At 38.7% G+C, this 22,970-nt stretch overlaps 1 protein-coding gene and 1 long non-coding RNA gene across 15 annotated transcripts in view; one reads left to right on the top strand and one right to left on the bottom strand.

The window, feature by feature from the left end:
* ROBO2 (roundabout guidance receptor 2) overlaps positions 1-22,970 on the top strand; it is a 1,384,729-nt gene that overhangs the window by 181,685 nt on the left and 1,180,074 nt on the right. The window lies entirely within an intron of this gene.
* LOC136379953 (uncharacterized) overlaps positions 1-22,970 on the bottom strand; it is a 47,941-nt gene that overhangs the window by 7,486 nt on the left and 17,485 nt on the right. Inside the window, exon 3 of the long non-coding RNA XR_010746823.1 lies at positions 7,351-7,442. This is a non-coding gene — a long non-coding RNA (uncharacterized lncRNA). The remainder of the gene's footprint in view (positions 1-7,350; positions 7,443-22,970) is intronic.

The following is a 22,970-nucleotide window of genomic DNA, read 5'->3' on the forward strand; positions in this document are numbered from 1 at the left end:
GCACAAAATTCCACTTTCATGCTGGTTTGCTATACACAATTCCATACACTTCCACTGGGCTAACACATGAAAAATAAAAAGCATGTAAGATGGCACCCATGTGATTTGGTATGAGCCTTAGCTCTCTCTCTGTCCTGCTACATAATTCGGGGCAAGTTATGGGCTCATTTTATCTCCTCCTTGTTAATTATAAAGCTGCAAAATAAGAGCCTGTGTATGTTATCACATGGACCTGAAGGGAGCATCAAGTAGCATAAAATGAATGTGTTTTTTGAACTTGAAAGTGTTGTATGAATTGTTGTAGTTTTTATTGGACAGGACTTTGCATCCACTGGGACATTATCAAATAAATAGATAATGTTGTCACTTCCTCCAGTAATTTATTTACAGTAGAGAAATAATTACCCAGATTCTAGATTTTATGTAGGTAGCTCTTAAGTGATTCTAAATCACTAGAGATTAGTTAATTTGGGATGGTGTTATGTCCCTTCCCAGGTTAATGATTTATGCTTCTATGGAGAGGTTTTTTTTTTTTCCCCTTTCTATATAGAACTAACGTAACCTGAGTTATGACCATTTTGATTTGCATTGGGGGCTTAAACAGAACACACATCCTTTATGAGTATTTTTGCACAGATTTTCTAACAAACATTTTTCAAAAAAAATGTGTACTCAGGAAAATCTCTGGTAATGTGATAATGAGAACTCTTATATCTTCGAAATGTCTTATGATGACATTTGTCAAGGATCAACGGGAATCTTCTCAAATATTAGAAAAATCAAAATAAATATGTGAAGGCAAATTCTAAAGGATGGTTTATTTTTCTGTTATTTATTAGTGTTCTGAACCTCAAAAATGATATTTACTATTTATTATACTTAAAAACAAAATGTATAAAATTACTACATTTCATGCTATTGTATTTCACTTTGACAACAATATATTTATTTTATGAAAGCAAATATGGGATCTATTTGGTTTATGAGCCATATCTTAAAGCTTTTTTATGTTCAAATAATAATGATTGCCCTATACCAATTAAGTGCATTCACTTAATTTTAAAATAAGGGAGAAACTTGTGAGACATTATTAAGTTTAATGCATTAGAATTTTTCCACATTCTAATAATTAACTCAAAGAAATAACTACAAGTAAAATTATTGGAACAGAATTGCACTATTATAAAAACTTCAGACACAAGGGACAATATAGAATTTATCTCAAGAAATTTTGAAGAATTGCAAGCAGGAAAATAAAATGGTGATATTGTCGATTTCAGAGATTATCATATACATAATTAAAACTCAGGATGAGGAGAGACTAGAAGCAGAATGAATCTGGAAGATTATCAAATGATTCTTGAAGAGGACAGAAAAGGTAAACTGAAAGAGATTTACATGAGGTTATGTTAACAGAGTGGGTGGATAAGTTTTAATAGATGAGAAAAGAGAGGAGTCATGATGCTTGCAGGAATGCTAGGCTTCCCAGAAAATAATTGGTTATACTATATCTGTCTGTAGCTTTAAGATAATATACTGGTAAATAAATAGATTTTTAGGGCATAAGAATATGTTGGAAATGGAATCTTGGGACTAGATGAACCTATAAAATAAAAGTATTTAAGATGTGAAGAGATAAGTACCAAGAAGAAAGCTCTAACCCAGGGGTCCCCAAACTACGGCCCGCGGGCCGCATGTGGCCCCCTGAGGCCATTTATCCAGCCCTCACCGCACTTCCAGAAGAGGCACCTCTTTCATTGGTGGTCAGTGAGAGGAGCATAGTTCCCATTGAAATACTGGTCAGTTTGTTGATTTAAATTTACTTGTTCTTTATTTTAAATATTGTATTTGTTCCCGTTTTGTTTTTTTACTTTAAAATAAGATATGTGCAGTTTGCATAGGGATTTGTTCATAGTTTTTTTTTTATAGTCTGGCCCTCCAACGATCTGAGGGACAGTGAACTGGCCCCCTGGGGACCCCTGCTCTAACCAGAGAAAAAGATCCCGTATAAAGATGGAGAATTTCAGCCAGAGAGGACATGATTCCCAGAGCAGCAGGAAAGAAGAAATGTCAAATGTTGCTATTGGGTCTTAGAAGAGAGACTAAGAAATTTCCATTGAGTAAAATGACGGAGAGATTTTTGGTAATTTTGGCAAAGATATTTTTCTGGTGTGATGTGGTAGGAAAAATGGTGTGTTGAGAAGTGAGTGGTAGATCGGAAAATAAAAAAGAAGAGAGCAGACGGAGTGAGGGAAGGAGAGATTTGGAAGGAAATGAGAAGAGATGTGAGGTTGAGGTAAATTGTGTTTGATTCACTACTGATATTTGGATTTGATTTTATTTTTTTGAGAATCCCAGAGGGATGGAGGGAGAAAAAGATAATGCTAGAACCTGACCACACGGTGGTGCAGTGGATAGAGTGTCGGATTGGGATGCAGAGGACCCAGGTTTGAAGCCCCAGGTCACCGGCTTGAGCGCAGGCTTATCCAGTTTGAGTACAGGCTCACCAGCTTGAGCCACGGGGTTGCTGGCTTGAGCATGGGCTCATAGACATGACTCCATGGTCACTGGCTTGGGCCTAAAGTTTGCTGGCTTGAAGTCCAAGGTCGCTGGCTTGAGGAAGGGGTCATTTGCTTTGCTGGAGCCCCCCCACCGTCAAGGCACATATGAGAAAGCGATCAATGAACAACTAAGGTGCCACAAAGAAGAACTAATGCTTCTCATCTCTCTCTATTCCTGCCTGTCTGTCCCTATCTGTCCCTTTCTCTGATGCTATCTCTGTCTCTGTCTCTGTCACACACACACAAAAAGATGATTGATAGATAGATAGATAGATAGATAGATAGATAGATAGATAGATAGATAGATGATAGATAGATGGATAGGAGTAGGGCTGCAGTGATTGAAATCTCTAAGGAGGCAGTAAGCGATGAATTAAAAGCACAGATGTTTGTCTATGGAGAATCAACCTCAATTCTTTTTTTTTTTTTTAATAAGATACAATTTTTTAAAATTTATTTATTTATTTATTTTTTTAATTTTTATTTTTTTATTTTATTTATTCATTTTAGAGAGGAGAGAGAGAGGGAGAGACAGAGAGAGAGAGATACAGGGGGAGGAGCTGGAAGCATCATCTCCCATATGTGCCTTGACCAGGCAAGCCCAGGGTTTCGAACTGGCGACCTCAGCATTTCCAGGTCGATGCTTTATCCACTGCGCCACCACAGGTCAGGCAACCTCAATTCTATAAAAAAATCAAAAGAAGGAGTGATAGTAAGAAAAGAAAGCAAGGAGGGTGGGAAGGAAGGGTGAAAGGGAGATAAAGCAGAGGTTAGTTAGAAAAGGCTACAAAAACTTGAGCGAATGTGTATGTGTGTTTTAATGGCAGGAGAGATGCATGCTTCCTGAAAATAGAAATCTTAGGGGAAGAGTCTATAATTTCATAGAGTAAGGAAGCAAATTGTAAGAAAATATTCTCAGGAGGGAGTCTGGAGCATAGAAGTAAATGACTACTGAGAGAATGGAAACCCAGAGGAAGCAGAGGAGGAGAAGGAAAAGGACCCTATGGATGTATTTTGCTACTTTCTGATACTGTGATTATTAATATACTTCAGGCTTTATTTTAATACATTCATCAGATGTTTGCTTAGTGCTGACTATACACCAGCCACGTTTAGGGAGAGGAAACACGAGCAAGCTGACGCATCCTTTACTCCCAGGAAGTCTCCTCTTTAAGTGGGAGGTGCTAGAAATAACAGTAACAGCAATGAGACAAGGACAAGAGCTAGATAGAGATGCCAGTCAGGTAAATCCCGGAACAGTGTAGCTGGTGACTACTTTTGTTCAGGTGATCAGGATTAACTGATCATCTAAATGACAAGAAGGAATTGACAAAGCAAAGCTGAGGGGATTATAGGCAATGGCCCTTAAAGCGAGAAATAGTTTGGCATGGAAGAGGAAGAGAAAGGCCGGTGATTTTTAAGGAATCTCAAAATGCACACATTATGACATACCTCAAACTGAAACGAGCATTTCAAAAATAAAACAATTGTATATAATTTGCCTTGATTATCCGTGAGCATCCTGGGCTGCTGATTAAAGATTTATTTTTTCCACTAGCTCTATTACACTGCCAACTGTTGCTCGTTTCCTTTTCTAGCATCAGATATTTGTTGTTCTGAAAATGTTACATTCTCTTTTACCATCCACTTCCTTCTTTTTCTGAAGAAATTATCTGTTTTTCTCCAGGCTGAGAGATGGATCTCCTTCTTGAACAACAGTTAAAGTAGGTCAGGAGTGATGGTCTCCTCAGTCCTGACGGGTTTCTCAGTGGGATTTCATGCTGTTGGTGATTCAGTTGCAGATCAATGTCCAGCACTGGGCAGAGGTCGCTGCAGAGTCAATTGTCCACTTTCCTTGGCCCACTCTGAGTCTGTGCTTGCTTTCCTGATGGGAATGATCACTGTTACGCAGGATTAAAGACAAAGCAAAATGTTTGTTGTTTTCCTCAAAGAAAGAATGCCCCCTAGACTAAGCTCAAGAACTGTTTTGGAGCCCTGGCTGGTTGGCTCAGTGGTAGAGCTTCGGCCTAGTGTGCAGGAGTCCGGGTTCGATTTCTGGCCAGGGCACACAGGAGAAGCGCCCATCTGCTTCTCCACCCCCCTCTCCTTCCTCTCTGTCTCTCTCTTCCCCTCCCGCAGCCAAGGCTCCATTGGAGCAAAGTTTCCCCGGGCGCTGAGGATGGCTCTATGGCCTCTGCCTCAGGCGCTAGAGTGGCTCTGGTTGCAGCAGAGCGACGCCCCAAGATGGGCAGAGCATCATCCCCTGGTGGGCGTGCCGGGTGGATCCCGGTGGGGCGCATGCGGGAGTCTGTCTGACTGCCTCCCCGTTTCCAGCTTCAGAAAAATAAAAAAAAAATAAAAAAAAAAGAATTGTTTTGGAAGGCTTAAATGATTTATTCAGGACTATAAAAAATGTCACAGGGACACTCTTTCCAACCTAATATAACCCTCTGTTAAAGTTATTCTTGGAAGAAGGACACAAATTTTTGGTAATTTTTAATATAAAAATATGGAAACCCAAGTTTGAAGGAGTTCTGTTAGGTCAGATGCCAGGAGGAATCAGGCCCACCAGGGTATAAGGAGAAAAAACCATTTATTCAGACACCTGCAAGCAGAAGTGCTGAGACCAAAATGGTGTCAGCCCCAGGTGCAGGGCGGGCTCCATTTCTAGGAGAGCCTATTGCAAGGTGTGCTCAGCAGGGCCAGAGATAGGTGTCCCGGAGCCATCGGTCAGTGGACAGTGGACAGTGGGGGGTCTGTGTGCAGCAGGGGGTCCCTGTGCAGTGGGGTCTGGGTGTAGCAGGATGTGGGAGGTCTTTTCACAGCCTTAGGGCAGGCAGTGATCTGTGACTCAGCACCCTGAAACCGAATAGCAGGAAGGCTGCCAAGGGGTTATTGCCCTAGTTGTGGGCTGCAGGGGAAATGACTGGGAGCAGCTGTCATTCTACCTCGCAAGTTCCAGAATGAGAGTCACAGACTGGAACTGTCAGATTTAAGTGAAGAGCTGGGGGTGCAGTTGCATGTGTGTGTGTGTGTGTGTGTGTGTGTGTGTGTGTGTGTGTGTGATTCGTGCACCCCCGGCTTGTGCTCTGCAGTCTATATTTTGATTTAGTGTCTTTAAAACTTTAAAATCAATTGATTGAGTATAACAGAAAAGTAAGAGAAGATTGAATAGAGCATATACTAGGAGTAGTTAACCTTTTTATACCTACCGCTCACTTTTGTATCTCTGTTAGTAGTAAAATTTTCTAACCGCCCACCAGTTCCACAGTAATGGTGATTTATTAAGTAGGGAAGCCACTTTACTTTATAAAATTTATAAAGCAGAGTTACAGCAAGTTAAAGCATATAATAATAATTATTTCCCAAGTACTTTATGTTGGATTTTCGCAAAGTTTGGCAGAATAAATCTTTATAAAACAACTTATTATAGTTAAATCTATCATTTTATTTATACTTTGGTTGCTCCGCTACTGCCCACCATGAAAGCTGGAACGCCCACTAGTGGGCGGTAGGAACCAGGTTGACTACCGCTGCCATATACCCTAGTTAAATTATGAACAATTTATAATTTATAAATAAACTGTAAATTGATCATTAATTCACGAAATCACCAGCAAATGTTAATCAAAATCAAGTGATAGGCACGAGCAGTATATAGTCATGTGAGATATGTGTCAGCAATATCAGTGGTACAGGGGGAGCAGCAAAACCTCGATTCTTGTCTGACTTGAGAGAAAGAATTCAATCAAGAGACAAAATGCGGCCCTGGCCGGTTGGCTCAGCGGTAAAGCGTCGGCCTGGCGTGCGGGGGACCCGGGTTTGATTCCCGGCCAGGGCACATAGGAGAGGCGCCCATTTGCTTCTCCACCCTCCCCCCTCCTTCCTCTCTGTCTCTCTCTTCCCCTCCTGCAGCCAAGGCTCCATTGGAGCAAAGATGGCCCGGGCGCTGGGGATGGCTCCTTGGCCTCTGCCCCAGGCGCTAGAGTGGCTCTGGTCACAGCAGAGCGACGCCCCGGAGGGGCAGAGCATCACCCCCTGGTGGGCAGAGCGTTGCCCCTGGTGGGCGTGCCGGGTGGATCCCAGTCGGGCGCATGCAGGAGTCTGTCTGACTGTCTCTCCCCATTTCCAGCTTCAGAAAAAATAAAATAAAAAATAAATAAAAAATAAAAAAGATAAAATGCAGCAACTAAAGGAAGAATTAATTAGCTATGCAGGAAGAAAGTTAGAGGAAAGGGGACCTTGGAAACAGGGTCAAGGGGTTAGCCCAGGATGCTGCCCACTGCTCCCTGAGGTGCAAGTGTCCTGGGGTCCTTTGCAGCTTAGGAGAAAGAGAGGGGCAAGGACAAGAGGCCTGGAAGGAAGAAGAGGAGGAGAAGGGGGAGGGAAAGGCTCCCGGTCCTCTCGGGAGGGAGAGCACATTGGGACCTCCATCCTAAGGGATTACCAGGGTGAGGATTTCAGGGGAGGTTCCAAGGCAGGATCTCAAAAGAATATTCATGCCTGACCTGTGGTGGCGCAGTGGATCAAGCGTCGACCTGGAAATGCTGAGGTCGCCTGTTCGAAAACCCTGGGCTTGCCTGGTCAAGGCACATATGGGAGTTGATGCTTCTAGCTCCTCCCCCCTTCTCTCTCTCTGTCTCTCTCTCCTCTCTCTCTCTCTGTCTCACTCTCTCCTCTCTCTCTCTCTGTATCTCTCTGTCTCCTCTCTAAAATGAATAAATAAAGAAAGAAAGAATATTCATAAGTTCTTCGGGTGCGTTCGATAAGGGTCCCGTTCTCCACTTACTGGTCGGTGCCACAGAAGGGAAGTTAGTCCATGCAGCTGGTCCTGAGGTCAGCGGTGGCTCTCCGTTGTCTGGTTTGGCTGCTTCTCTGGGCCTGGAGCAGAAACACGACTGAGGCCCAGATAGTATCTCAAGGGTTAAGGTTTAAGGCTATATTCTCTGGCTTTCTTATTTGTTCTTCTTCTAAGACAGTCTGAAACTAGTGATATGTCAAGGGAGGAAAGACCCAATTCCATGACCAGTGATAGACCGCATGTCCAGCTCAGGGAAGAAAGGGCAGCTGGGGGTGAGGTCTTGGTGTTCCCTGGTGTTGCTCATTGCTAGGCACATAGAGCTTTCAGCCTTGGCGGCCTTCTGGGCCTGGCCTATGGTCCTTACTCTGTTCATATCTTGTCAAACTGCTCACCACATTAACGTGTTATCTCAATCTTTCTAATGCCCACGCTTGTATCGTCTTGTAAGTCTGCACTTGTATGCAAACTCAGCACACATTCCACAGACAAATCCAAGGTGGCTAACAATTCAGTTGGATGAGAGTAAACTGAGTCAGCCAATCTGGAAGTTACTACAGAATTAGGTGCTTTGGGTTGGAAATTCTGCAGTGAATTAGACGGAAAATAATTCAGAAATACAATGCTTTGAATCAACTCTTTTTAACAACTTTATATATATACTAATATATATGTACAGTATTGATCAGAATGATATTTTACTTTTTTGTCCTTGTTTAGGCATTCTTTACATGCATATAATGAAAAATTACTCAAAGGAATATAGTCATTAGCATCAACCATTGCTTTTTCTTGAAATGAGAACCAGTTTACAAATTGTGGTATTTTCATATTCTCCTCTCTTTTCTCTCTCATCAGTACTTTGACAGATATGGGACTAAAGGCTATAGGAATAAAACAAAACAGAAACTTTATACAGTTGTTAGGTGTTATTAGTACTTTTGATATATAGGCTCAATGACAAAAATAGTTTTAAATTTTGGCCACATTAATTTTTTTAATCAATTTAATCTTTTGAATTATCAGTGCATTTTATCAGCCCGGTTCCAACATTTATTATTATGAATAGAAGAGAATGAACCTTACTGGTCAAAACAACCCTGTCTAGTATATTAAATACATTGTCGCTGAACTGTTTCTGTGTTCATGTCTTCAGACCATGCATGCTCTTTGATAATACTGTGTTTCCCAGTCTGCTGTCACACAAACTTCTCAATGTTTCACTCTTCCTAAGTGTTTGCATCAATCTTCCTATACAATTTAGCTATAACCATTCGCCATAGACAGCTTTCTCTATAGAGTGAACAGAGTATGTTGATAGTTAATGTTTGTGTGTTGGTAGCTATATCCTTATGAACACAGAACTAGGTTTGTAGTTATACATTTAAAATTATTTTGCTAATAATTAAATATTCTTTGGCAATTGTACATAACCGTATCTTTATGATCTTATAATTTAACTTTAAAATCTCCACACTTTTGTTATACTTTAGTTTCGAATTCTTCATAACTCGATTGGGAAATATATTGCTTTAGATTTGGAGTGTTTGAGTTTATTAGAAAAGATACTTGCGTGCATAGTAGCAGAAGGCATTGTTTGTAGCATGCTGTTACACATACACATAGTACTATGATTGTCAGTATTTACAAAGACGTAGAAATCTGTGTGACTAGTGCTGTCAACCAGAGCGCCTTACTCTCCTCTTCTCCATCCTGGGTTATTTCCAAGCTGCTAAGGTCGCCCAGCAGCACAGTTCTGCCTAACACTTGGCACATTTTGTCATTGTCTCTTTGAAACAAACTTATGTTAATGTTACTATATCTTATCACCTAATTCTTAAATATATAGACCAAAAAAAAAAAGTTAAAGTAGGAAAAATTCATCCAATGAAATCTAGTCGAGGATTGGCTACCAAAATATCAAAGACAGCTTTTGACTGTCATTTTGACCTCACTGTGCTAATCACTTGGGTAAGTCCCTTCTTGTCACTAAATGTGAAGATAGTATTGTTGTCTTAGGTTCCCTTTGCCTTTATAAGTTATGTGTTTCTTATTTTTACACCTTATGTCATGGGAAGCTTTCAAGTTTTCTCTTGGTGACACTCTCATTCTATTTGTATCTCTTGACTAACTGTATTCTCTAACCCAAACTAGTGGAGCTGTTGGAGCACCAGCTTCCACTGCTTGCCCCGACCCCTGTGGAAGTAAATTTGTCATGTACCACTTCAGAACAGTGGCTGAATCACCTCTTTCTCCTCCGTGTTGAAGCTGTCATAGAACGTCTCTGTCACAGGAGAAAATCATTTATATTTTCTCTTTTTCTAAATATACACTTTAATTTCTTGAACTTCCTCCCACAAATAAATAAATCTAAAATATTGAGATGCTTAACAGAAAATTGAAGATACATACGCTTTCAAAAGTACACCCCAAGACCCAGCAATTCCATGCCTAGATATATGCTTCAAACTATAGACAACGGGCAGAATACTTAGATATGAATGTTCATAACAGCGCTACTCACAATAACCAAGAAGTAACCCCAGTATCCATCACTGGACAAATGGACAAAATTTGTTACATACATAGAACATTTTGTAGATGTACAAAAGAACAAAGTACTTATACATGCTACAACGGGGAAAAACCTTGAAAACATTATGCCAAGAGAAATATGCCAGATACAAATGGACAAGCATGACGATTTCATTTACATGAAATATCCAGAATAGTTGAATTCACAGAGACAGAAAATAGGTTAGTGGTTGTCAGGGGCTAGGAGAAGTTGGGACCGCTTAATGGATATGAGCTTTTCTTGATGAAAACATTTTGGTTGATATAAGTGGCAGCTTCCCAACATTTGAATGTTCTAAATGCCACTGAATTGTACACGTTAAAAGAGTTAATTCTATGTTATGTAGATTTCACTTCAATTTTTCAAAAAGGAAAAATAGTACTCCCGTATATGTATTTGGAGTCAACATATGTAAATAGGAAGATAAAAGCAAATGAAGTAATCACCTATATGATTTTTTTCTTTAGCAGTGCCTTTAATCTGTCTTTATTTAATGGTAATTTGATTTATTCTTTATTTCTTTTTTTTCCTTTTGATTCTGAAAATTAAGACACTAGAGGAATGTAATAGCCTTCAGGTGCTCTGTGTTATGTTTTATTGTTTAATTAACACCTGATTTCAGCGGGTGAAGATATTTGAGTAGGCCTGAGTTGTGTATTAATGGAGTACTAAAACATGCCTTGTCATGCCTTAATGTCTCTAAACAACCTCACATTCAATAAGGAAAAAGTGATTAAAACTTAAATGTCTAGCCTCTAAGATTCTAACTGAGGTGTGATTAAATGAGTATTAATCATTTGTTCACGGACAATCAAAAATGTGTTCATTCTGGTGTTAGATATTATATACTTTTTCTAGGTCACTCAGGCTGTAGACCATTTCTGAGTTCCCTTAGATTGGATATGCTCTGTTTCTTTTGAATCATCATCAAACACATGGAAGAAACATGTGGTTAACAGTGTGTTATAAAAGCCCCTGACAACTGGGTGAAAATGTTCACATAATGGAGGTATACAGCTGATCTCTTCCATAGCCTTTAGGGAAGGACACTAATGTTTTCAGAATACAAAATATGAAATTCGTGTATAAAATAACTCTAGTGAGTTTCTGAGTTTTGCTTTTATATCAAGAATTTAGAAAAGCAATGGACAGTGCTTACTGATTTGCCCAGAGTTCCTTGTGTTTATGAAAGTAAAGTGTTTAATGAAATACATGCCTGTTAATATTTCATAACACAATTAACAGCCATAGTATAAAGTCCTGGAGGTCAGCAGTGTTGTACTGCAGAATGAAAGCCCTTTCAACATCGTCTTTGGGTCTGCATTAGTATTTCAGACAAGAGGCTGTGTGACGTTAAGCAAACTGCTTTCTTTTTTAAACCTGTAAAATGGGAATAATTTCCAAATGAAGATTCTATAACAATTATACAAATTCATATCTAAAAGTGTCTACCAGTCTTCCTAATTCTGCCCCTACTTCTGCCTGCATCCTCATCTGACAAATCACACTATTCATTCTTTAAGTTCCAATTTAAATACAGTTACATTGTATGGGGAAAAAAGATTAATTTTAAAAACACAGAATGACCCTAATTAATTGATATATTTAAAGTAGTTGCAACAACACCCAGTTTTCTGCACCTCAGTGCTGTTTGTAAATTTCATGGAGAAGGAAAAGTGATGTGTAACTCTATCATATTCTTTTCTTATCCCCATTACCTTCTTTATCTACTTTGAGTTCTTAGGGGATTCCATCCCCGATGGAAGTCTTTATATCTCTCTATTTCAATGACTGCCACATTCACCTCTGCCGTCCCCAAGCCTTCTTCTATCCAACCGCCCGAACACGTGACTTCTCCATGTGGATATATCCTGGGCACCTTAAAGTGACCCTGATCCGAGTTGAAATCTTGTCTCCCCTTGACTCCTTCTCAGTGCCCCTCATCTCAGAAAGGGCAGTATTATTTATCTCACTGCTAAGGCCAAACATTTTAGAATCATTTTTTTTTTATTTCTCAATTTCTTTTACATTCCTTACCCCAAATGTTAGCAAGTCTGTTGCTACTTTCCAAATATGCCCATAATCCAACCACTTCTCACCAACCACACCATCAGCAGGACACCCCAGTACACCATGACCACATTTCAGTAGACTTCCAGCTTAGCTTCCAGCTTCCACTTCGGCCCCTCAGTAGCCTCTTCATCACATAACAGCCAAAATGAACTTCTGAATGGTTGAGCCAGACAATCGTGCCATTTGCTCAACACTCTACATCAGTGGTCCCCAACCTTTTTTGAGCCACAGACCGGTTTAATGTCAGAAAATATTTTCACAGACCGGCCTTTAAGGGTGGGATGGATAAATGTATCATGTGACCAAGACAAGTGTCAAGAGTGAGTCTTAGACAGATGTAACAGAGGGAATCTGGTCATTTTTTAAAAATAAAACATCGTTCAGGCTTAAATATAAATAAAATGGAAATAATGTAAGTTATTTATTCTTTCTCTGCGGACTGGTACCAAATGGCCCACGGACCGGTACCAGTCTGTGGCTCGGACGTTGGGGACCACTGCTCTACATGACTTCCTGTTGCCCTGAAAATAAAGAGCAGAGTTCTTATTTATTTATTATTTTTTTAGATTTTATTTATTCATTTTAGAGAGAGGAGACAGAGAGAGAGAGAGAGAGAGAGAGAGACAGACAGAGAGAGAAGGGAAGGAGGAGCTGAAAGCATCAACCCCCATATGTGCCTTGACCAGGGAAGCCCGAGGTTTTGAACCGGCGACCTCAGTGTTCCAGGTCAATGCTTTTACCCACTGCGCCACTGCAGGTCAGGCCAAGAGCAGAGTTCTTAAAAGGCCAAGTAGCCTCTTACTGCTTCTTCGTCTTCACTTCTCTCTCCCAGGCTCACTGCACTCTAGTATAAGGACTTGCCTTTTCACTTTAAAAAGAAATAACGATTTAATTGTTGGGTTTTTTGTTTTTGTTTTTGTTTTAAGTGAGAGGACCCAGGGAAATAATGAGACAGATTCCCGCATATGCCCCCACCAGGATCCACCAGACAACCCCTGTCTAGGGACGATGCTTGAATCAACCAAGCAATTTTTAGTGTCTGAGGCCGATGCTCTGGACTGACCAACCGAGCTATCCTTGGTGCGCCAAGCCACATTCAACCAATTGAGCCACTGGCTGCAGGAGGGGAAGATGATGAGATGGGGGAGGAGGAATCGAACCCAGGACACCCTTATGCCAGGCTTTCACTCTATCTACTGAACTACCAGCCAGAGCTATACTTTTTTCATGTCTCTTTTTAAGTGTTCTGTCCTTTAAGAGAAGTACCCTATCTCCTGTTGTGATCGTTAATTTTATGTGTCAACTGGGATAAGCTGTACTGCTTAGGCGCTTAGTCAAAAATGAGTTTAAATGGTTTTGTAAAGGTGTATTTTAGATATGATTAACATTTAAATCAGTAGACTTTGAGTATAGCAAATTGCCCTCTCTAATATATGTGAGCTTCATCTAATCACTCAAAAGCCCTAAGAGAAAAGAATAAGATCTCCAACCAAAGAGGAAGGAATTCTTCTTCTGTCTTCAGATTCAAGATGGCATTTCAATTTCTGCCACAATTTCCAGGTTGATGGCCTTTCTTACAGATTTTGCACTTGCTAGTTCCACAGTCGTGTAAACCAATTCCTTAAAATATATCATCTCACAGATAGATAGATATATACATACACAAATACTTGCATGCATGTTTGGTGGCATACATATATATACCTGAATATCCTATGGGTAATGTCTCTCTGGAGAGCACTGACTGGATATCTCTTTATCTCATTAAGCTGTTATGTTTTATTTCATGTCTCTGGTCACTTCCTCACGTTATATTTTATATTTTTTTGTTTGCTTCTTTATTGCTTGACTACTCAATTTGCAGATAAGCTAAAAAAAAGGAATATATTTTCAACTTTACATTCACTATTACAATCCTGAAACTTTGAAAAAGTCACTGGCACATATTTTCCAAAAAATATATATATTTCAAACATATATTTTAATGAATCAATGACTATGCACAAAGGTTTAAAGGTATTATGTCCTAATTATTTGCAACAACTATTTTTCTAATAGGCATAAACATGCATTTGTCTCATAAAAAGAAAAGAAAGAAATGGCAGGATTTTTCTTTTTCTACAACTAAATAATAGACTAATAGGTACATGGAAATGCCTCAGATTTTCTTTATCCTGCCATTTGCAACAACATGAATAAATCTGGAGAGCATTATGCTAAATGCCATAAGCCAGAGAGACAAAGGCGAATGGTGTATAATTTTGCTCATATGTGGAATCTTAGAAAAAGAAAAGTTGAGCTCATAGAAACAGTAGCACCGCGGGTTGCTAGAATCTGGGAAGTGGGAGAAATAGGGAGGTGTCAATCAAAGAACACAATCTTTCAGTTATATACTGTAATATGATGGCACTAGGGATCGACAGACAGCATGATGATTGCAGTTAATAATGCTGTATTATATATTTGTATACTTGAAGAAGCTGAGAGTAAAGCATGTGTTCTCACCACACACATGCACAGCACAAAATAGGTAGCTTGGTGTGAGGTGATGCACACATTAACTAACTTCAGTGTGGTAATCATTTCACAATGTACGCATGGTATCACATCATCTGGTTGTATACTTTAAATATGTACAATCTGAGTTGTCAATCATACTTCAAGAAAGTTGAAAAGAATAAAAATAATAATAAATAAAATGCATCTGTAAGGAAGAGTGCATCTGCTTTCCCTGCCAGGTGCTAGTACAGTTAGTAAATACAGGCTCATTTCCTGCATAGTTTTGTATACACCACACTCACTCTTAGTTACCCATTTTTTTCTGCCACACATAGGTCTGCCTCAGCTTGACTTTGTTTCTGACCATCACCTGGAATTTCATACTTAATTACTTTCTTGACCTTTATTGAAGGGTTGATGTTTACCACACAAACCTTTACTTCCTCTTCCCTCAAATTCCCTCCAACTTAATGTTTTGTGTGGGAAATGCCCTTTACTGAAAAGTGGGAGAAAATATGAATTGGAAGAAAAACACTTACATTGGCACTGTAAATATGATTGTTTCTTGAGTTGAGAGAAAATGGGAGGAAATAAAAAGAAACCCTTCATCCGATTCCCCTTAATGACAGCTGTTAAGCTTTGCTTCTCAATCCCAACGTCCCGACTCCCACCATTCTGTCAGCTGAAGAATGAGAATGCACCCCATTTCTGCTTCCGAGGATAGGGTCCTTGGCTTTCTTCAGTACATTTCCCAAGCCCTGAGTTATTCATTCTAGGTCAATCAGATGTAGAAGACATCAGCTGTGAATTTGAGCATTGCAATTTGTCTCCTTTGAGAGATCTCTTTATTTGTTTTAAATGAATATGCACCTTTGTATTCTTTCTTCCTGTAGCCACCTTCTTCCAGGTCACTAGGAGGCAAATTACTGAATGAAAGGGAACATAGATAGCAAATATTTCTGTGTGTATGCACATTCAACACTTATTTCAAACTGCATGGATGTTCAAATGATATCGCTGAAAAGAAACAATGACCTGAAATCAACATCGTCTACAATAATCATACCTTGGATCTGCAATGAAGACAGAATTTTACATTGCTTTGCAGACTGTGAATTCTCTTTTATTTACTATGGCTTTCCAGCTCAGTCCAGGTGTCTACTGACATAAAAATAAACAGGACTTATTCCATGACCTTGTCAAAAAACAGAGACACAATGTTCTGATGGAAGAATAAAGACAACTTTATCTACTCAAAGACCTGGACAAAGGTTTGGAAACTCAGGGTTTCTGTTGATGTTGTTATTTCTGTTTATTTGCTTGTTTGTTTCTTTTCCCTTCAGTCTAAGAAAGAGAGTCAATTACCCCATACCCTGGGGAAAATTTACTTTGATTAGTAAAAAAGAAAATAATATTTTGGAGAAAGAAAAGAAAGACATTCTATATAAGGACAGCTGTGATGGGATTCCTGAAGTATCTAATCAGCCCAGAGTCAATGGGAGTGGCCCCGTAGAACAAGGTCAGTCGCAAAGTTCCTGCTTTCCTGTCGAGAATAAACATCTTGGTAGTGGAAGGGAGACAGTCTGGTTTTGTCCTTGACAAAGACAGTCACATTAGTTTTGTGTGAGAGAGTGACAGCTCCAAAAACCTCTGTACATGATTCAAAAATATCTATGAGATAACGGGTAATTTTTATTTTATTAAAGTCAGTTCTGGAAGATCAAGTTGAGAGTTGGGTATCTTTCACAGTTCAAAATTACATCGTTCAAAATTTTCTGAGGCCCTTTTGAACAAGGAATGGATAAAAATAGTATAATTTTTTAATAAAATGGTAGTTACCCAGGATAGCCTTCCTTAAAAGAAAATGCTATTTTTAGGGGCTGTGACTTGTCCTATAATCAGCAGCTTCCAGGGTGAGTCATGACTTTAGCAGTCCTGGCTGGGCACCGCGGGGGAGGGGGGGAAGAGTTGGTGTCATATTCATCATATGACTGGTAACTTACCCTGCTAAATATCTGAACGGTTAGAAATGAGGGTAAAAATAAAAGCTGTAATTTCATTTGTTTGTAAATTGTTCACTCTACTTTTGTGTATCAGAACTGTTTATTTTCTTTTATTTTAAACTAGATTTTATCAATATAAACATTGAAGTTGTAAAAAGGTGTAACCTATGTCTCTTAAGTACTTTTGAAGTTGAGGGGGCTATTAAACTACATTTTAGATAAATATGTCTACTGTGAGTTAGGTCTTCTTTAAAGTGGTTATTCAAGACTCTGCTACGTATGTTAATTGAACCCAAATACTCCACTGATAAATTTCAGTACGTTATATTGTCCCATCTGCTACTCTAGGAAATCATAGCACTTGGGATAGTTGGGGACAAACTAGTCCAAAGCTAACATTGACATTCTCCTTATTTTGAATCCAGTCATTCAGCTGGTAAGTCCCAGAGCCAGAATTTGAACCCAAGTCTGTTTAGAACGCAGGGTCTGTGTGTATGACTTTTTTCTTTCATCTTATATTATATATTTTTAATAAGTGGGAAATGCTTAATTCCAAAGGCTCTCATCATTGAACTCAATATAAAACGACATGTACTTTTTCTAATAATTTACGTTAACAGGACATAGAAGAGTAATGTAGACATATGTATTCTAACTTTTTTTTTAAGACTTTATTTATTCATTTTAGAGAGGAGAGAAGGAGGAGAGAGAGAGAGAGAGAGAGAGAGAGAGAGAGAGAGAAGAGGGGAGGAGCAGGAAGCATCAACTCCCATATGTGCCTTGACCAGGTAATCCCAGGGTTTTGAACCGGTGACCTCAGCGTTCCAGTTTGCTGCTTTATCCACTGCACCACCACAGGTCAGGCTTTTTTTTTTTTTTTTCTCTCTTTTTTTTCTTTTTTTCTTTTTCTTTTTTCTGAGAGAGAGAGAGAGAGAGGAGAGACAGAGAGAGAGAAGGGGGGAGGAGCTGGAAGCATCAACTCCTCCCATATGTGCCTTGACCAGGCAAGCCCAAGGTTTCGAACCGGCGACCTCAGCATTTCTAGGTCGATGCTTTATCCACTGCGCCACCACAGGTCAGGCTGTATTCTAACTTTTATAAAGATATAAGTGGCTTATGAATGTTGTCCATAATTTGACTTATTTCGGCTTTTTTCTTTCATACCTAATTTTCAGGAAAAGACTAGAAATCTCAACTATTGTGGACTTAGAAAGGTAGTCTTCAAAATGACTTATTTGGCCACTGACAACACTTAAGGTATACTGTCATGATCTTCAGTATTATTCAGAATAAGTATTTGAACATTTCTAATAATAAACACACTGTTTCATAAAAAGCATATACTATGCCATCAATTATGTTTTGTCACAATGAAAATATAATATGTCAAGTTTTGGTAAGACAATGTGGAGAGACAAGCCTCGAAACAAGAAGGTAGAAGAGAAGATAATTTTCTTTTGTCTTAACAGCTTTAATTGCAGGATACAATAGAATACAGCTGCTCTGCTCTTCAAAGTTCCATTTCATTGTCTATCTGTAAGCTGTCACACCATGCCTGCTGCCTGACTGGTATGTCACCCAATCCTGTTCCACCTGAACAAATTTGTGGCAAGATACGCTGAATGCTCCTTGCCTTTGCTCTAAAGTCTAAATTCCCTGTGTACTACTGAGTTAGAAATAGTTTAAGCTTATTGGTGTAAACATATTTACTGTAACAAAGATAATAGGTACTGCACCTGTATAAATGAAATAAAAGCTAATGTTTAGAAATGACATTTTTCTTAGGGAAAAAAAAATGGGGATAGGCTTCATTTGTTTCAAAAATACAGGTTTCATGATTTGAATGAGATTACAGGTTCCATGTGCAGATAACTACAAAGAAAAGCAAAACCTTTATTTGGAAGTTATATGGGACTTATAAACAATGACAACAAACTGAATTAAACCAACAACTGAAAAATAACAAACTTTGCCAATAAAGTATGGATGCTTAAAACTTCTAGCTTTCAAATAATTCACTTAACCCATTCAGTTTTTGTTTTTTCTTTTTGTATCCTAATGTATCAGAAATATTATTAACATCAAATAATGAAGCTCAAATTTAGTGTTTCATGTGTAAAACAAGTGATTATTATTTGCCATAATGTGTAAATAGAATAGTCCTTTTTTTCATGTTGTTCTCTCTCTTTGTCTGCTCATCTGGCAAATGACAATAACTTCAATTATGATTAGAATAGTAAATGATGATATGCGTAGCAGAAATGTTTTATTTTACAATGCTTCGTTCCTGAGAACATTTTTAAAGACATACAGCAATGTTTGAGAATGTTGACAAGGTTCACTATACAGTTGTACACTTATTAAGTCCACTACTTCCACGGCAGAAAATTAAACTTTGACTTGAGAAAAGAAACGAGTTAGAATTAGATTAGCGGACAAGAGACAGACAACGTGCAGAAAGTCGTGGCCATCACCTAGAAGAAAGTATAGCAGTAAAATCTCTGACATTTCTTCCAGCAATATTTTTTTCTGATAGATGTCCTTGACCAAGGAGGACAAAGAAAAAATAAACAAATGAATCTACATCAAATGTAAAGGTTTTTGTACAGCAAAGGGAATTATCAAAAAATAAGAAAGACAACTTACTGAATGGACAGGAAGAAAGTGGTCAATGATACATCTGAAAAAGGGTTAATATCCAAAATGTATAAAGAACTCAGACAACTCAACATCAGAAAAAATAAAAATAAAAACAATTAAAAAGTGGAGAGAAGACCTGAATAGATACGGCTCCAAAGAAGATGTGCAGAAGGACAATAGGTATATGAGACGATAGCTAACATCACTAGTCATCAGAGAAATGCAAACTAAAGCCACAACGAGATATTTCCTCACACCTGTCAGATGGCTATCATGAATAAATCCACAAACAAGTGCTGGCGAAGATGTGGAGAAATGGAACTCTCCTGCACTGTTTGTGAGAGTGCACATTGGTGCAGCCACTGTGGAAAACAGTATGAAGTTACCTCAAAAAAAAAATAATTCAGAATAGAGTTGATCTTTGGGCCAACATCCCCTCTTCTGTGTATCTACCTGAAAAATTTTAAAACATTTATTCACAAAGATATATGTACTCTATGTTCATTGTAGTATTATAGTATTATTTACAGTGGCCAACACCTGGAAACAACCCAAGGGGCCTTTGATAGATTGGACAAAACAGATGTGGTACACACATATATATACATTGGAACATTACTCAGTCATAAGAAGCAATACTGCCATTCGCAATGACATGGATGAATCGTGAGAATCTAAGCAAAATAAGTCAGAAAGGAAAAGTCAAGAAAAAGATGATTTCAGTTATATGTGGGATATAAAACTGAAAGCAATATATGAACAAACAAGTAAAACCTAAAACAAAAAGCTCACACACACAGACAATAGAATGGTGGTTGTCAGTGGGAAGGGGAGGGTGGGAGGTAGTCAAGGGTAGAGGAAATGAAGCATATGGCAACAGAGAAGGTTCCACTTGGGGTGGTGGGCGCACGATGCAGTATACAGATGAGGCATCATGGAATTAAACACCTGAATCCTATAAGTCTTATTAATCAAAGTCCTCTGAACCAATTTAATTTTTAAAAAAATTAAAAATGGAACTGCCTTATAACCTAGCAATTCCACTGCTGGGTATGTATCTGAAGAAATTCAAAACACAAATTTGAAAGAATACATGGCCCCCTGTGTTCACCACAGCGTTATTTACAACAACCAAGATACGGAAGCGGCCCAAGTGCCCAGGAGTAGACAAGTGGATCGAAAAGCTGTGGAATATTAGTCGGTCATGAGAAAGAATAAAATCCATCCTGTTGTTTGTGACAGCATGGATGGATCTAGAGCAGGGGTCCCCAAACTACGGCCCGCGGGCCGCATGCGGCCCCCTGAGGCCATTTATCCGGCCCCCGCCGCACTTCCAGAAGAGGCACCTCTTTCATTGGTGGTCAGTGAGAGGAGCATAGTTCCCATTGAAATACTGGTCAGTTTGTTGATTTAAATTTACTTATTCTTTATTTTCAATATTGTATTTGTTCCCATTTTGGTTTTTTACTTTAAAATAAGATATGTGCAGTGTGCATAGGGATTTGTTCATAGTTTTTTTTATAGTCTGGCCCTCCAACGGTCTGAGGGACAGTGAACTGGCCCCTTGTGTAAAAAGTTTGGGGACCCCTGATCTAGAGGGTGTAATGCTAAGTGAGATAAGTCAGTCCGAGAAAGACAAGTACCATGTGATTGCACTTATGTGTGAAAGCTAAAGTATAAAACAAACAAATAAAAATTGAAGCCGGCTCGTCGACACAGAGGACAGACTGCTGGTCGCTAGAGGGTAAGGGAGTTGAGTAGCTGGGTGATTAGGTGCAGGGATTAAGGAGGCAGATTGGTAGTTATAAAATTGTCACAAGGATATAAATTATAGCATAGGGAATACAGTAAGTGCTATTGTAATGACTACGTATGAAGCCAGGGAGCTTCTGGAAATATTGGGGGACCACTTTGTAAAACCTATGATTGCCTACCCACTATGCTATACACCTGAAACAAATATAAAATGATATTAAATATAAACTGTCATTGAAAAATAATATTTTTAAAAAAGACTCTTCCCGGTAGCCCACCCTGTCCTCAAAGTTCTTCTCTCACTTCTTCAACTTCAAGCTTTGCCTAAGATGCAATCAAATCTTTGAGAGCAAACTAGCAACATTCTCAATAGCAGCTGAGAACTGTCCTTCATTCAGCTGGGGCTGCAGCAAAGTCCACAGCTGTGTTTCATTAGAGTGTCCAGACAGTCTTCATTATCCTGACCAATATCTATTTGAAAAGTATTATTTGTGGCCCTACCTGTGGTGGCACAGTGGGATAAAGCGTCGACCTAGAACACTGAGGTTGCCGGTTCGAAAACTTGGGCTTGCCTGGTCAAGGCATATATGGGAGTTGATGCTTCCTGCTCCTCCCCCCTTCTCTCTCTCTCTCTCTCTCCCCTCTCTCTAAAAATCAATAAATAAAATATTTAAAAAAAATTTTTAAAAGTATTATTTGCAAAAATAGTAGAAATTAAGATATTGACTATATTGTTGAAGAAATGTTATCACTGTCCTTTTCATCTCTATTATTAAAGAATCATACATGCTTGCTGTTGATGCCTGTGGAGGGTCCATTTTATCCTTTTGAAGACTTACTTCTTTTTCGGTCACCCTCGCATAAAGCTTTTCTTCTAAGTTGTCTGTTCCCCCTGTGATTTTTCTTCTCAGTTGTGTCAGCAAGCAGATCGATTCAAGGGTTCTTTATCCCTTCATGAAAGGAACATTTTAAAACTTGTGTTTGTTTATTACTAAGGAAACCCGGAGGATAGATGGCTAAGGGAACGGACTTCCCTTGTTCCCATTTCCTCGGGTTCCTCATAGCAACGACTCACTGATGACAGCAGATCAGCCCTCTGTCTGAGACACACCCAGGTCAGACATGGTGTTAGTGCTTTGCATTTTTTTTTTTATTTTGCCTAGGAAAGTGATAGGTATAAAAACACATAAGTTTAAACCTAAATGCAACTTTTTATCTCTCTTCTCATTTCTTGTTCATTCCTAATTTAATCAGAATTGCCATTGGGCTATTATTCCTTTCTCTCTGACCTTCTGTTCTACAATTATAAACATTTCTAATAGTGAATCTACATTCTATGATATCGTCTATTTCTAACTTGGGATGCTTGCATAGTGGTTTTCATTAATTTGTGTCTAATTACAGTTCTTTTCTTTAATCCAATTTTAAATTTGGTTTCTTCAGACCTCATTTCCCCCTTCTGGGACATTCTGTTGCAAAGCAATCTTTGCAATTCAACACAATGTTTAGATAAAATGAGAAAAAAAGATGCTTTAAGTTAATTTGATTTGTTTCCATCTCCTTGGGGCTACTTCGACTTAAAGAAATTGGTGTGTTTATATTTCCTTTGTTTCAAAAGTACCACCAAACCAAAAAATAATAATGAACAACAACAAAAAAGAACCTGTAATACTTCTTTCAAAACAAAACTGGATACTGGGAATTTTACTCTTATCCAAGCAAATGTGTGCCTATTGTTTGGGCTCTCGTTTGTACATATTCGCACATAAAACCTAAGCTTTTTTCTTTTTGCTTCTTTATTTAATAATGGCTAAAAATATTTATTGCACATCTGTGCTGCATCAGACGCTGTGTTATGTGTTAGAAATACAGCGAGAGGGAAACAAGTTTTGTCTTTACCAACATTGAACGCTAGAAAAAATTAGCCCCTGCCTTTGTCAAACATCCACTCCCTCCTTTTTTGCAATGAATACAATTTGTTCCAATTGTCACTGGTAGAAAAAATAAATTGTCTTCTAAGGAACAGGTGTAGTTTCTTGATTTTTCATTTACATTCAATTTCCCTT

Source organism: Saccopteryx leptura, chromosome 8, assembly GCF_036850995.1.
Source record: "Saccopteryx leptura isolate mSacLep1 chromosome 8, mSacLep1_pri_phased_curated, whole genome shotgun sequence".
Taxonomy (NCBI): domain Eukaryota; kingdom Metazoa; phylum Chordata; class Mammalia; order Chiroptera; family Emballonuridae; genus Saccopteryx; species Saccopteryx leptura.